This window comes from Balaenoptera borealis (assembly GCF_965194805.1).
Source record: "Balaenoptera borealis genome assembly, chromosome: 7".
Taxonomy (NCBI): domain Eukaryota; kingdom Metazoa; phylum Chordata; class Mammalia; order Artiodactyla; family Balaenopteridae; genus Balaenoptera; species Balaenoptera borealis.
In genome coordinates, this window is record NC_138864.1 from 121,425,087 (window position 1) to 121,436,975 (window position 11,889).

General features: G+C 34.1%; 1 protein-coding gene across 2 annotated transcripts in view; it reads left to right on the forward strand.

The window, feature by feature from the left end:
• Nucleotides 1–11,889, forward strand: part of CNTNAP2 (contactin associated protein 2) — a 2,074,761-nt gene that overhangs the window by 792,775 nt on the left and 1,270,097 nt on the right. The window lies entirely within an intron of this gene.

The window sequence follows — 11,889 nt, forward strand, 5'->3', positions numbered from 1 at the left end:
TTAAACATTCCTTACCTAACTAAGTTTGGTTCTTCAGGGAAACTCTGCAATCAGAAGAGTGATGGGACTCTGTCGTTCTGCTATTGTTCTTAGAAGTCATTTAGGTTTTGATTGACAAACACATTTTGTGATCTGTTTGTATTTGGGTAGTGATAATTTAGTTTTAAAATGTTAATAAGAAAACCTCATGGGCTAAATCAAAAGGAAAATTGTTCTCTCAAATTTCCGCACTATTCTCAGAAGGGACTACAAACAGGTGAGAACAGCCAAAGGAGACTCTGGTTCTGCCGAGTGTGGTGCCATACTCATAGGATTCTGGGAGAAATAGGCAGCCGTCAAGAATTAGTTCATGTGTGAACCCCCTCTCCCTGCACACACACACTCACACACTCACACACACTTCTTTTTTTCTTCATTCTGTAGGAAAATTTCCAGGGCTCTGTGGGAAATACATTGATTTCTATCTTTTAGAAATCTCAGTCTAGTTAGGAGAGAAAAGCATGACTCACATAAGTCAGGGTAAAAGAAAAAACTAAGTATATTCATAAAAAAGAGAAATTCGATTTGGCCAGATCAGAATTGAACAATAATTATAGTTGAAATATTGAAATTTGACCAGAGCCTTTGAAGTATATATGAGTATAAATCATTTAATTTGGAATGTCATTAACTTTAAAATATGTTGGAATTTGAAATCGCTTCATAGTATAACAAGAGAATTTAATTCAAATGTAAGAGGAAAGACACTGATCTGCAGTTAGCATTGCAATATCATTAAATATAGAGGTCAGAATGAAGGCAGAGAAAGAGAGAATGGCTGAGTAGGGCCCACCAATGTGGTAACATGTTTAGGCAGAATATCTTGACCTGATCAGAATGTTACTGTCATGAGACAGAACACCTTGAAACCTAATGAAAAATTTTCAAGGTTGTTAAGGAAGAAAGAGGCTACAAACAAAATAGTTTTCATCAAATTCATGCTTTGTAATAATAATAATTTCTAAAAGCAATAAGGGAGTAGATTCAGAAAATCTGGGGTTACATAAACCTCTCTAGAGACTTTGCTACATTCTTTTAAAGAAGAAAGAGCAACATAATGGTGAAAATCACTCAATTTCACTTGTAGGAACAATTGGGCATGTATTGAATCAGGAAAAGTGCTGAGATGGTTGAAAAACAAAACTCAAAGTGATCATATTTCTTCATTTTCCATGTTGTTATGGTGATCTGTGTATTCAGAGCCTAACAAAGTGAATGGCATGAGGGAGAAGTGATTATGCATTGCTGAATGCCTTTATAAGAGTTCACGTTGAAGAAATTATTGCCTTAACATAAATGTATTGTTACTGCCTGAATGATGATAGCTCTTGTTTGTCCCTTTTCTCTACTCAACAAACACAATTCATTTCAAGGTTCTGCTGTTACATCAAGCAAAAGACTCCAACTGAGAAACGAGACTATTATATATACATACAACTCCCTTGTAAGCGTTTCTGCTATGAATCTGTACCATGGAATAACTGTGCAGTGTAAAGAGCCAAAGGTGTCCTTTAGATACGCATATTTAGAAACATGAATGCTTTTACATGTGTATTGCTATGTGTTCATGTTAAAAAAAGGTTGCTACAAGGTTTATTTCTATCTTTCACGTGATTGTCACTTTAAAATTTAAATTCTGGACAGCTAGAAAAAAATCAGATGGACTACTCTTTTTGATCCTAGAGTGATACCTCCTAACCAGAAGCGTTGTGAAGACAATAAAGGTAATAATTTTACAGTCCAGATTTTCCTACTGCCAAACCAAATGTCATTAAATCTGACACATATAAAGAAAGTGTGGTCATGTTAGTGTCTCTTGTTAGAATTAACTACTCTAATGTGAATACCCACAATTAGCAACAAAACTGTACAAAAGATACTTATTCTCTGGATTTTTAAATAAATCCTTGCCAGGATTTTCTCTCTGAAATTGCAAAGGATACTTTAAAATAAATTGATATTTTATCTCTTTCCTGGGAAAGTATTTCTCCCATGGTAGCAAGTTGCTGCAGATTATAAATGATAGTGATTCGATTTTCATGTTCTGTTCTGTGCCCACACATCTTTTAAAATGTCATGCTACAAATCCATCATTTTGTCTTGGCTACTACTAACATCTTAAGGGTCATGATTTCATTATTCTAGTGGAAAAGGAAAAAGTTTGCAATTGACAATTTCAGAAAATGTTTAATATTTTTGAGGCCCAACCAATGCCTTTTAACATGGTATGTAAACCCTTAAGGAAGGCAGAATTCTTCTGGTATCTGACCTACTTTGTACTCTTATATGTATGATCATTTTCTGTTGCTAAGCAGGCAGTGCATGTCATGGGAATACTCTAACTTCCTGTAGAAGACTACTATACCAACAATACAGGCGGTAGCAGAAAAAGATTTTTAAGAAGTTATTTAAGTTCAACCTATGGGGAAAGGAACATATGACATTGTAGGTTACTAGTAATAAATACTGGCGCTGGGATTTGATTTTTTCTTAAAAAATAACCATTGTTCTAAAACTTTTCAGATTCTCTCAAACACAATGCAAGTAATCTTATTGGAGTTTCTTCTATTGCACTATATTTACCTTTTTAGGGGAGAAATTTTATGAATTATTTGAAGCATAGATCAGTGTTATTGTTCACATTTTGAGCATTACTGTTAAAGTTCTACTAGAAAGCTTTTGTTTCCTTTTCGAAGTTTTAATTTTAAAGGTTTGATGAATTCCTAAGTGTAATTTTATGATAATTAGGAAAGCGATTTTTTTCTAGCTGTATAGAATTTAAATTTTATAGTGACTATCACATGAAAGATAGAAATAAACCTTGTAGCAAATTTTGGGAATGATATCTGCTATAAATCAGTAACTCATATAATGTGATTTTGGTGGTTTTTTTTGTTTTGTTTTGTTTTTTTGGTTATTATACCATACACCTGTTTTCCTTCCTCCCAAGAATATAATTAGCAATTGTTGAGCTTAGATTATTTTCAGGTACTCAATTATAAAAGGCAGTTTTACATATCTGAAGTTATGTGAAATCACCATGTTGGTCAGCATTAATGGAATCTATTTTATGAGTATTAATGTAATTTATTATTTTTAAAGATGATTTTTCTCATTGTGGTTGTTTTTTGATTTAACTATTTCTGATATCCTTTTTCTATGACCTTTAAGTGCCTTTAAACAGAGCATTTAAAACGCACTTCATTATTTTGCAGATATGTAGAAGAGTTAAATGTGAATTTGTTCAAAATGCCACATATTAGTTTAAAGAAACCACCGTGGGTCATAATGCATAGAAAACCCTACTGCTTGGCTCATTTGAAAAGAAGGTTTGGTGAGACCTCCCTTTTGTTAATCTATATTTTTGTCCAAGACAAGTTGATTTACTTCCATAGCTTTAAATAGCTTCTAAAAACTGATGTGTCTGCGATTTTTATCTCCAGCCCTGACTTCTTCATAGAATATAGGATTTATGTACCCAGTTGCATTAGAAATCTCACCGCCAATGAGGAAAATCATAAAGATTCTAAAATTCATTTTCCCCAAACAAAGCTTTATGAATATCTGAGGAAATCTTGCACGTTGATTTAAAATAAAAAGAAAAAAAAAGAAAGAGGAATAAAAGAGGAAAAAAAAAGTGGAGAAAAAAAGAAAAATGTGTAAGAAATAGAGACTATACAGAGGGAAGAAAGGCTTAAAAATAGTAATGTTTTCAGACTGAACTCATAAAGTAATTTATCCATTAACAAGAATAAAATGCTCTCATAAATGGCATTTGGAGATCAGTTAAAAAATATAATGCAGAAATTTTGAAAATACCCGATATGAGTCTTGAGGAATAAAATTGAGGAAGGAAATCACCCAGAAAATGAAACAAAAAGACAGTGAGATGGAAAACATAATACGAAAGGTAATAAAATGAGATGGCAAATATTAAATAATAAAAATTCTAGGAAGAGAAAATAGAAGGGATGAATTTTTCTATAAAATATTTGTAGAATATTTTTCCTGAGGGCCACATGTTTTCAGAATGACAAGGAACAATGTCTAGCCAAATGGATGAAAATACACTCACATCAAGGCACATAATTATGAAATTTCTGAACAATCAGGATAAAATGAAGGTAGCACAAGCTTCCTCTAAAAAAATAAACAAAAACCTTATCACATATAAAAGATCATAAATCAAAATGGCGTTGGATTGCTCAACAGCTAGACCAGAAGCAAGAAGACAATAGAATACTGTCTTTAAAATTCTGAGGAGAAACTATTTCTAACCTAGAATTCTATATCCGGCCAATTAAAACTCAGTTGTGAGAATAAACACAAATATTCTCAGTCATACAATTATTTATCTCCTTTGCTTTCATGCCAAGGAAACTAATAGGAGATGTTCCCTTCCAAATAAGGAAGTGAATCTAGAAAAGAGGACAAGGATTCAGAAAACCAGAGATCTAACAGAGATGAGAAGAATTTCTGGCAGGATGGAGAAAGGAAGTGTGTGGAGTGCTTGAAAGGCGAAGTGGTCCCCATTCTCAAGGAATTATAATGACAAATGGGAACAATTACACAGATTCATTATAAGGATCTAGATCATACGTGTACAGAAAACACACACACACACTTAGACACTAACGCATACATACGTGGTACAAGTTTCCATGCCAGAGGTAGCTATGAGTCTTTATTTTACAACACCTCCTGCTTAATATGTGTCAGACCATTTCGTGGGGGGAGTAACCCAAGATGCAGTAAGAGTGACGTTCTGATAATTATCAGATGCTCTTTCTCATTCTGTTTATATAACATGAGATTTTCCAAAAACTTAATGTCTGACTGAGGAAAGCACTGGTTAAAAATATCAAGCCATGTAGTTTTTAACAGAATTGGTGTTTATCAGATTGCAGAATTTTGACAAAGGAATATTTTTCATACAGTCTCAATCCAGTATGTGTGCTTACCTTGGCTGCAGAACTGTGTATTTATTTTCCTTGGAGTTTTGCTGAATGAATAATTTCTTTTTGGAAGGGTATCATTTGTAGCCAGTGGACTTTTCAAGTTGTGTTTGTCTTGAATTTGCAATTCAATTGAATGGAAGAAAGTATATTTAAATATGGATCATTTCAGATTAAAAATAATGCTTTGTTTAAGGGAGAAAAAGACATACAGAATAACTCACCATCTAATAGGATATTTATCAATCTTGTCCACAACATTAATGAAAGCTCTCACTAGGGGCAAATTGTCAACCTAGATTTCCAGAGGTGAGATAAAGCCATCAACTTGAATTTCAGGGTATTACACCAGAATCATTCCTGATTCCTCTTTACAAACTATGGTATATACTTTACAGTTTTCAATGTTTATAGATGAATATAGATACATATTGATATAAATGCATGTGCGGCTCTTTCCAATGGAAGGACTGAAAGCAGCAACACTCCAATAGCACTGAGCGTGCAGGCATCTAGATCTTGGTTCCTGAATGGATCTTTTTTTTTTTTTTTTTTTAAAGGAAAGTTATGTTTACTCAAAAACCTCCTGAATGGATCTTGATCCTAATGGATCACAGCTTTTTAGGAAAAGTGACTAATTTCAGGGCTAAGACAGGAAAAGTGCAAGATGAGTCTGACACATCTATTTGTGTCAGACAGAAAGGAAGGAAGTGCTCAAGAATGATGACATGTCAAAAGTGCATAGGAGCTAGTCTAAAGGGAATCCTGTTTTCCAAATCTGAAACAATTTGAACATCAAAATAATGATAGTAACAGATTCTAATATTAAAATAAGAATCCTTGAGTTTCTCTTGTGATAAATAAAAACATGAATAAATAAATGAAGGGAAGAGAAGAGAAAGCTTTTCCTTACAGAAGAGGGGCAACTAAGGTAGAAGGAATGAGAGAATCGGAAAAAATCACAGTATGGCAGGCATCACAGCAATTATTAATTTTGCCAAGAAATGCAATGGATACAAAAACTAGTGGGTAAAAATTTGATGGGAGAATGGAATATTTACATTATCTGAATGTGCCTTCCTCCAAAATAGTTATTAGTTGAAATGGGAAAAAGAGTAACTTTATAGTAGAGAAGGCGGGCAAATGATCAAAGTTGGTATCATCAGTAATGGGACAAATTGATAACATGTACCACCTGTAAGTAGGAAGGTTCATTTCTGTGATATTCCTGCCAAAATGTATAACCTGAATTTGATTGTGAGGAAACATGAGAGAGACCCAAATTGATGGGCATTCTACAAAAACCTGGTCGGTGATTTAAAAGTGTCAAGGAAAGAATGAGAACTGTTCTAGATTTAATGATGCATAAAAACTAAATGTGACATGTGAGTCTGAACTTGATCTTTTTCCATGAAGGACAGTATTGGCATAATTGGTGAAATCTAAGTAAGATTAGTAACTTTAATGATAATTTGAAAGTTATTATCTAATTTTGAAAGTTATGCTGGTTATATAGGAGAACATCCTTGTTTGTAGAAATTAAATATTACACTGTTTGGAGAGGATAGAAATTATGTTGGTAACTTACTTTCAAGTAATTCAGGAGGGAAGAGAAGTTTTTCCTACTATTCTTGCACTTTTTCTATAAGTTTGAAATTATTTCAAAATTAAAAAAATAACTTAATAGGAACATGTAGAAATAATGGTTTAGGAAAAAAGTATTAGAGTGAAGAAGTGAAAGTTTAATGCAGAATTGAACCTAAATAATAATTGTAAATGTAGTTAGAACTTGAAAGTAAATGACAAAAGTAATCCTAGAGAATTTTAATTCTGTGGAAAATTTAAAAGTTAATTGGTTTGCAACTGGATCTGATGATACTTGAGGCTAGTCAAGAAATAGATTAGACTTTTGCAACATTTTTGAGAAGTTTCCATGCCAAGGCTTTTGAAAACATTATTTGTAATTAGATTGAATGTTTTGACTTGGATATAAAGCAGACTTAGAAATGAAACTGAGAGACTGGGATGAAAGATTTCCCCAGTCCTGCCCCAGATTATGTACATTTAAATACTGGAGCCTTTAGGGACCTGTCAGTGTTAGAACCATTATAAACATTTTTGTAGTGGCCTGGAGGAATGTGTTTAAGATGGACTCTCCATGTTTGCAGATATCTGACAATTCTTTAGATGGTAAAAAATCAAACTGATAGACCCTTATTTTAAAAAGTACTTTTAAAGCTATTTTTGACCAAAAGGAAAAGGAAATAAGCATAAAGAAATACGTAGAGAAAAATAATCCAATCTGTTTGCAAAAGAATGTGTTACAAAGTATCAGTAACATGACAGCAAACAAGGCATGGAATGATTAATTTTCTTAAGTCATAGGTCCTATTTCTTGATGGATCCAAAAGCTCAAGATAATTTTGGCAGAATGAGCTGATAGTTTTACTAATTGTTGAGAACAGACCTGGAATACTGTTTGCAATTATGTTTACTAAACCTCAAGAGAGGTACAGCAGAGCTGGAGGAGTGAAGACAATGTTAAAACTCGCATTTGTCTTCAGAATCAGGACTAACCTTTTAGCTTTGTGCTGTTTCCTCAGTCTGACACCAACATTTCATTTGGTTATATTTTCCCTGCATTAAGCAACCTTTTCAACCAAATTCTAACCGAATATACTGTCCCCTAAACACCCTGTCTTCATATCAGCACTTTCATCCTGGCTGTTCTTCTGTCTAAAATGTTTTTCCTTTGCCTCACCACTCAGCTATTTTCACAATCTCTATTTCCTGCATATTCTTGGAACCTTCCTGGAATATTTTGTCCATACCCATCTACTTCCTCTGAATACTTACGGCACATGTTACTAGCAAAATTTCTTCAGCAAATAATCATTCACTGCTTTGTGAGATACAGAGTATCGTCCTACTATTCAACTCTACCTACACTTCCCCAGCTGTATGTGAGGTTCTCAAAAGCTGCATCCTGTCTTATATTAACCCAACATCTATTGTGATCCACATACAGTACCAGTTGCTGAGGAGAAAAAGCTAATTATTTTTTCTCGTCCGATATGCTTTTGTATTGAGGACAAATTTTAGATAAATTAAAGAGAGGGATAAGCTAAAAATATGAATGCATAGTGCTAAATGTATGTGTATTAGAAGCACAAAGAGTTATGAATGGAAAAAGGATGCTTGTGACGTGACATTAAGGAGGATAACAATATTTTTCACCGGGAGACTCTTGCTACAGCTTTCTGAGTCCAAGTTCTTGGATATCATTAAATGAACTCACTAAAGCAATCTATGGATTATTTATGCTCATTTTAATGTTAATTATTCTATATTTCTAAATAGATGCATTTTCCCAGCAGGAATTCAAACTTCAGGGGTATAATATAAAAAACTCTATAACATCTGCATTCCTGATAGGTTAAAATTTTCGAATTAAAACATATATTTAGCTACAGTGCATGTCCTGCTTTTCTAAAGTAAAAGTCATTTCTGTTACACTGGTTTGTTCTGTTCTATTTTATATTATTATAAAATAATATAATACTATTATAAAATAATAATTATGCTCTATTTTATAGTCACTGATACAATAACTTATATTTTACCAGTAATCATGGAGACTTTTATTACATCATCCAACAACAAATAAATAAGTTAACTTTACAGAAGCAAATGAGGACATTATTGTTTAGGTAGCTCGAAATAGAGGACATAGCATGGATAAAAGGAATTCACAGATTATCGAGTAATCCAAATATTCACTCTTTCCTCCTTGGTTTTCACAAAATGTTTAGTTCTGTAATCCTGCCTCTCCCATCAACTCCCCTTCACCCACCACAGCTGTCCACACACCAAAGTGGATTGATTTAGCTTCCCTGCCTAAATCAATCAGCGTTCAGCCCCCCTGCCAGTCTTTGGTGGAAAGAGTGTTAATCAGTAGTGAAAGGTCTCAAGTCTTGGCAACAGGAAACAAAATAGAAAGAAGAGGCCTAAATAATACCCACTCTTCTATAATCAGCCCCTAGACTCTTCAGCTGTTTGTATACAGCATTCAGGAAAGCATGCAAATATGTTATTCCCTTTTGTTGGCTGCTCTAATTGAGATGCCTGACAAATTGATACATAATTTTAAGATTATTAATGCCAAACAGAAAAAAAAGTGCTAAAAATGTCATGTAAAAGTTCTTTGTAAACGCTAAGGAATTAATTTCTTAAATCATTTCAGTGAATCTGTTAACTTTAATTGTGTTCAATGAATGTTTATGGATGCTTTCTGCAGAGTGTTTTGTTGTTTTTTTGTTTTTTGTAATTCTCATAGTATTTGCTTTTTAGGCAGTTTAGAAAACACGAGACAAAGGAATGGTTAAGGTAGTTTAATGGTTGTCTGATTCAGGACTAGGTCAGGGTTAAAGGGCATAGAAATGATAAGCAAAGTGCCTTTCAGCCTCAGTATCCTGATCTGTAAAATGGGTGTAATAAAGTTGCTGGGAGAAGTGAGAAAACATGAGAAACTCTTAGGACATTTCTGGCCCTTCTTATTTTTAATTAAATTGTATTATTTTGTCTTCAAATACAATAGATGATCATTTTTTTATTCTATAGCCAAAATGCTGGCATCATCCGAAAAAGAGAATCATCCTGATTTTTTTAAAAAGTATCCATTTAAAAACACCATGCCATTGTAATATCTAGAAACTCATGATTGTTAGTGAGTGGTAGTGGTGATAATATAACCCTCATGGCCAAATGCTCACGTTCAGTGGCTCCATCAGTGAGATGCTGACAGGTTGTCTAGGTTCATAAAGGAGAATCTCAGTGATGTAATACTGTGTACATGGTAATGTGTAGGTTGTAGTAATTCTTGGTTGTTTATGTGTTTTTGCAGATAAAATGGGCTTGAGTCATTGAATTGTTATTGTATCAATATATACATTTCACATTCTTCAGCTTTTTTGAAAGCTGTATTCTTTCTAATTTAAGAAAGATTAAAAACACCAGAAACATTGTAAATATAGAAAAGAGAGGTCCTAGAAATCTCATAAACCACCTTCTGTTCCCTTTCACCACCACCAAACTTAAATTCTAACTTGTATGTATCCAACTTGCTGACGTATGGCTCCAAGGTGTACTGTCTAAATATAGTAAGAACTTAGAAGCTAGTACACCAGCCCTCAATTTCTTCCTTCTTAGGAATGACAGGCAAAGTAACTGTCACCTCTTCTAGATAGCAATAGACATTATTATAAGGTATATCTAGTTGCAAAATCTCTAATTGAATATTTTTATGGTACTTACCTGATTTTCATTGCTTGTGCACCGTGTTCATCCCTTGGGAACACTAGAAATTTGATTATTTTCTATTTGAGTTCTAGGAGATTGAAAGCTGTGCGACTTTTCAAAAACTTTTCTGACACATCAGTGCTAATTTGAGTAGAACTTAGCTAGCTCCTGCAACTGATAAAAGCACGGAAAACCGGTGAGCGGTGGCAGTCTTTTAATCTACTATCTGATTGCTTGTCTAAGTGTCATTGGTGAAATGCACGTGTCTTTGTTCTTTTTCTGATTTCAAGCCAAATGGGCTCCTGTACTTAGCATGGTAAGAATCTCAACAATACCTCATTCCGTGGATTTAAGGAATCAAATATTTCTATATTCAAATCTCTCCCCCTCTTGCCCATTATAAAGTTTGCTGTAGATAATCTTTAAAATAGCTGAACTGAAAAACAGACAATAAAGTATAAGTTTTAAATTATCATAAACCCACACAAACTACTTGTTCCTAGGACTTCTTCATAAGAACGGGTCCTGTATGAAGAGTAAATAGGTCATTTTGAAGGTATAGTGACAGATCGTCCCTTTACATAAATTCTTTCTTCTTTGACTTGCCAAAGTGCCTAAAGTTCCAGTTTTCAAATTCCTCATTCTATTGAAGGCCTTTTTTGTTCCCCCCCTGGGAGGCTACAGAGTTCCATATTACTTCTTACAGAACACTTAGCTTAATAAAGCATCAAATAGTTTGTAGATTAGCTAGTTGTTTGGCAATCAAAAGTAGAAATCTGAAAGAATGGACCAGAGAGAAGTTCCACTTGGATGCGGTAGAGATGGCTGGGAAGGGCCCCCGTGCTCAGAAGGGCAGGCCCGCAGAGAAAAATCCGGATGCAGTCCAGGGGCAACGTGGAGGCTGGAGAGACTGCAAGGAGGAAGATTGAAGATTGGTGCTGCCCTAGAAACGTTAGGCCAGTTTAACTCTAAGCCATAGCTTGGTCATTTAAGCTAGTGAAGAAAAAATCAATTTAAAGGATTCCTTGTCCTCTTTTCCCACTGTAGGTAAAGTGAATTGACACATTTTACAAGGGCTCTTCTCCTCCTTCCGTCCCTCTGTTTCTACTTCATCCATCACACTCTTCTTTTCTCTTCCGTTTCCCCTTCTCTGCCTCCATCCTTTCAGTCATTCCCCCAACCCACCCACCTTCACCACTGGCTTCACATTACCTTTCTCAACTTTATGCACGTGTTAATAAACCAGAAAGCTTTATACGGCAGCCTTTTCCTAACATGTAACATTAATAGAATGCCCTTTGTTATATCACAGTGCTCTGAAAGGCTGCATTTTTTTCTTTCTGCAGTGGGGTTATTGAAATTATCATATTATTCTGTTGTTTCTATTTATTATGTAATGGCATTTTTCCATGCAGATGAAAACTCTGTAAAATGCTTCCTGAAAGTATCTCAAGTAGAATTTGGTATTTTAAATTCCCTTTAAGTTTTCAATATCCCCCACTCAATTTTCTATTTAAAGATAGACTGTTTTTTAGTTTTTGTTATTAAGGTAACATCTATTTATAACATTACACAGATTTCAGATGTACAACATTAT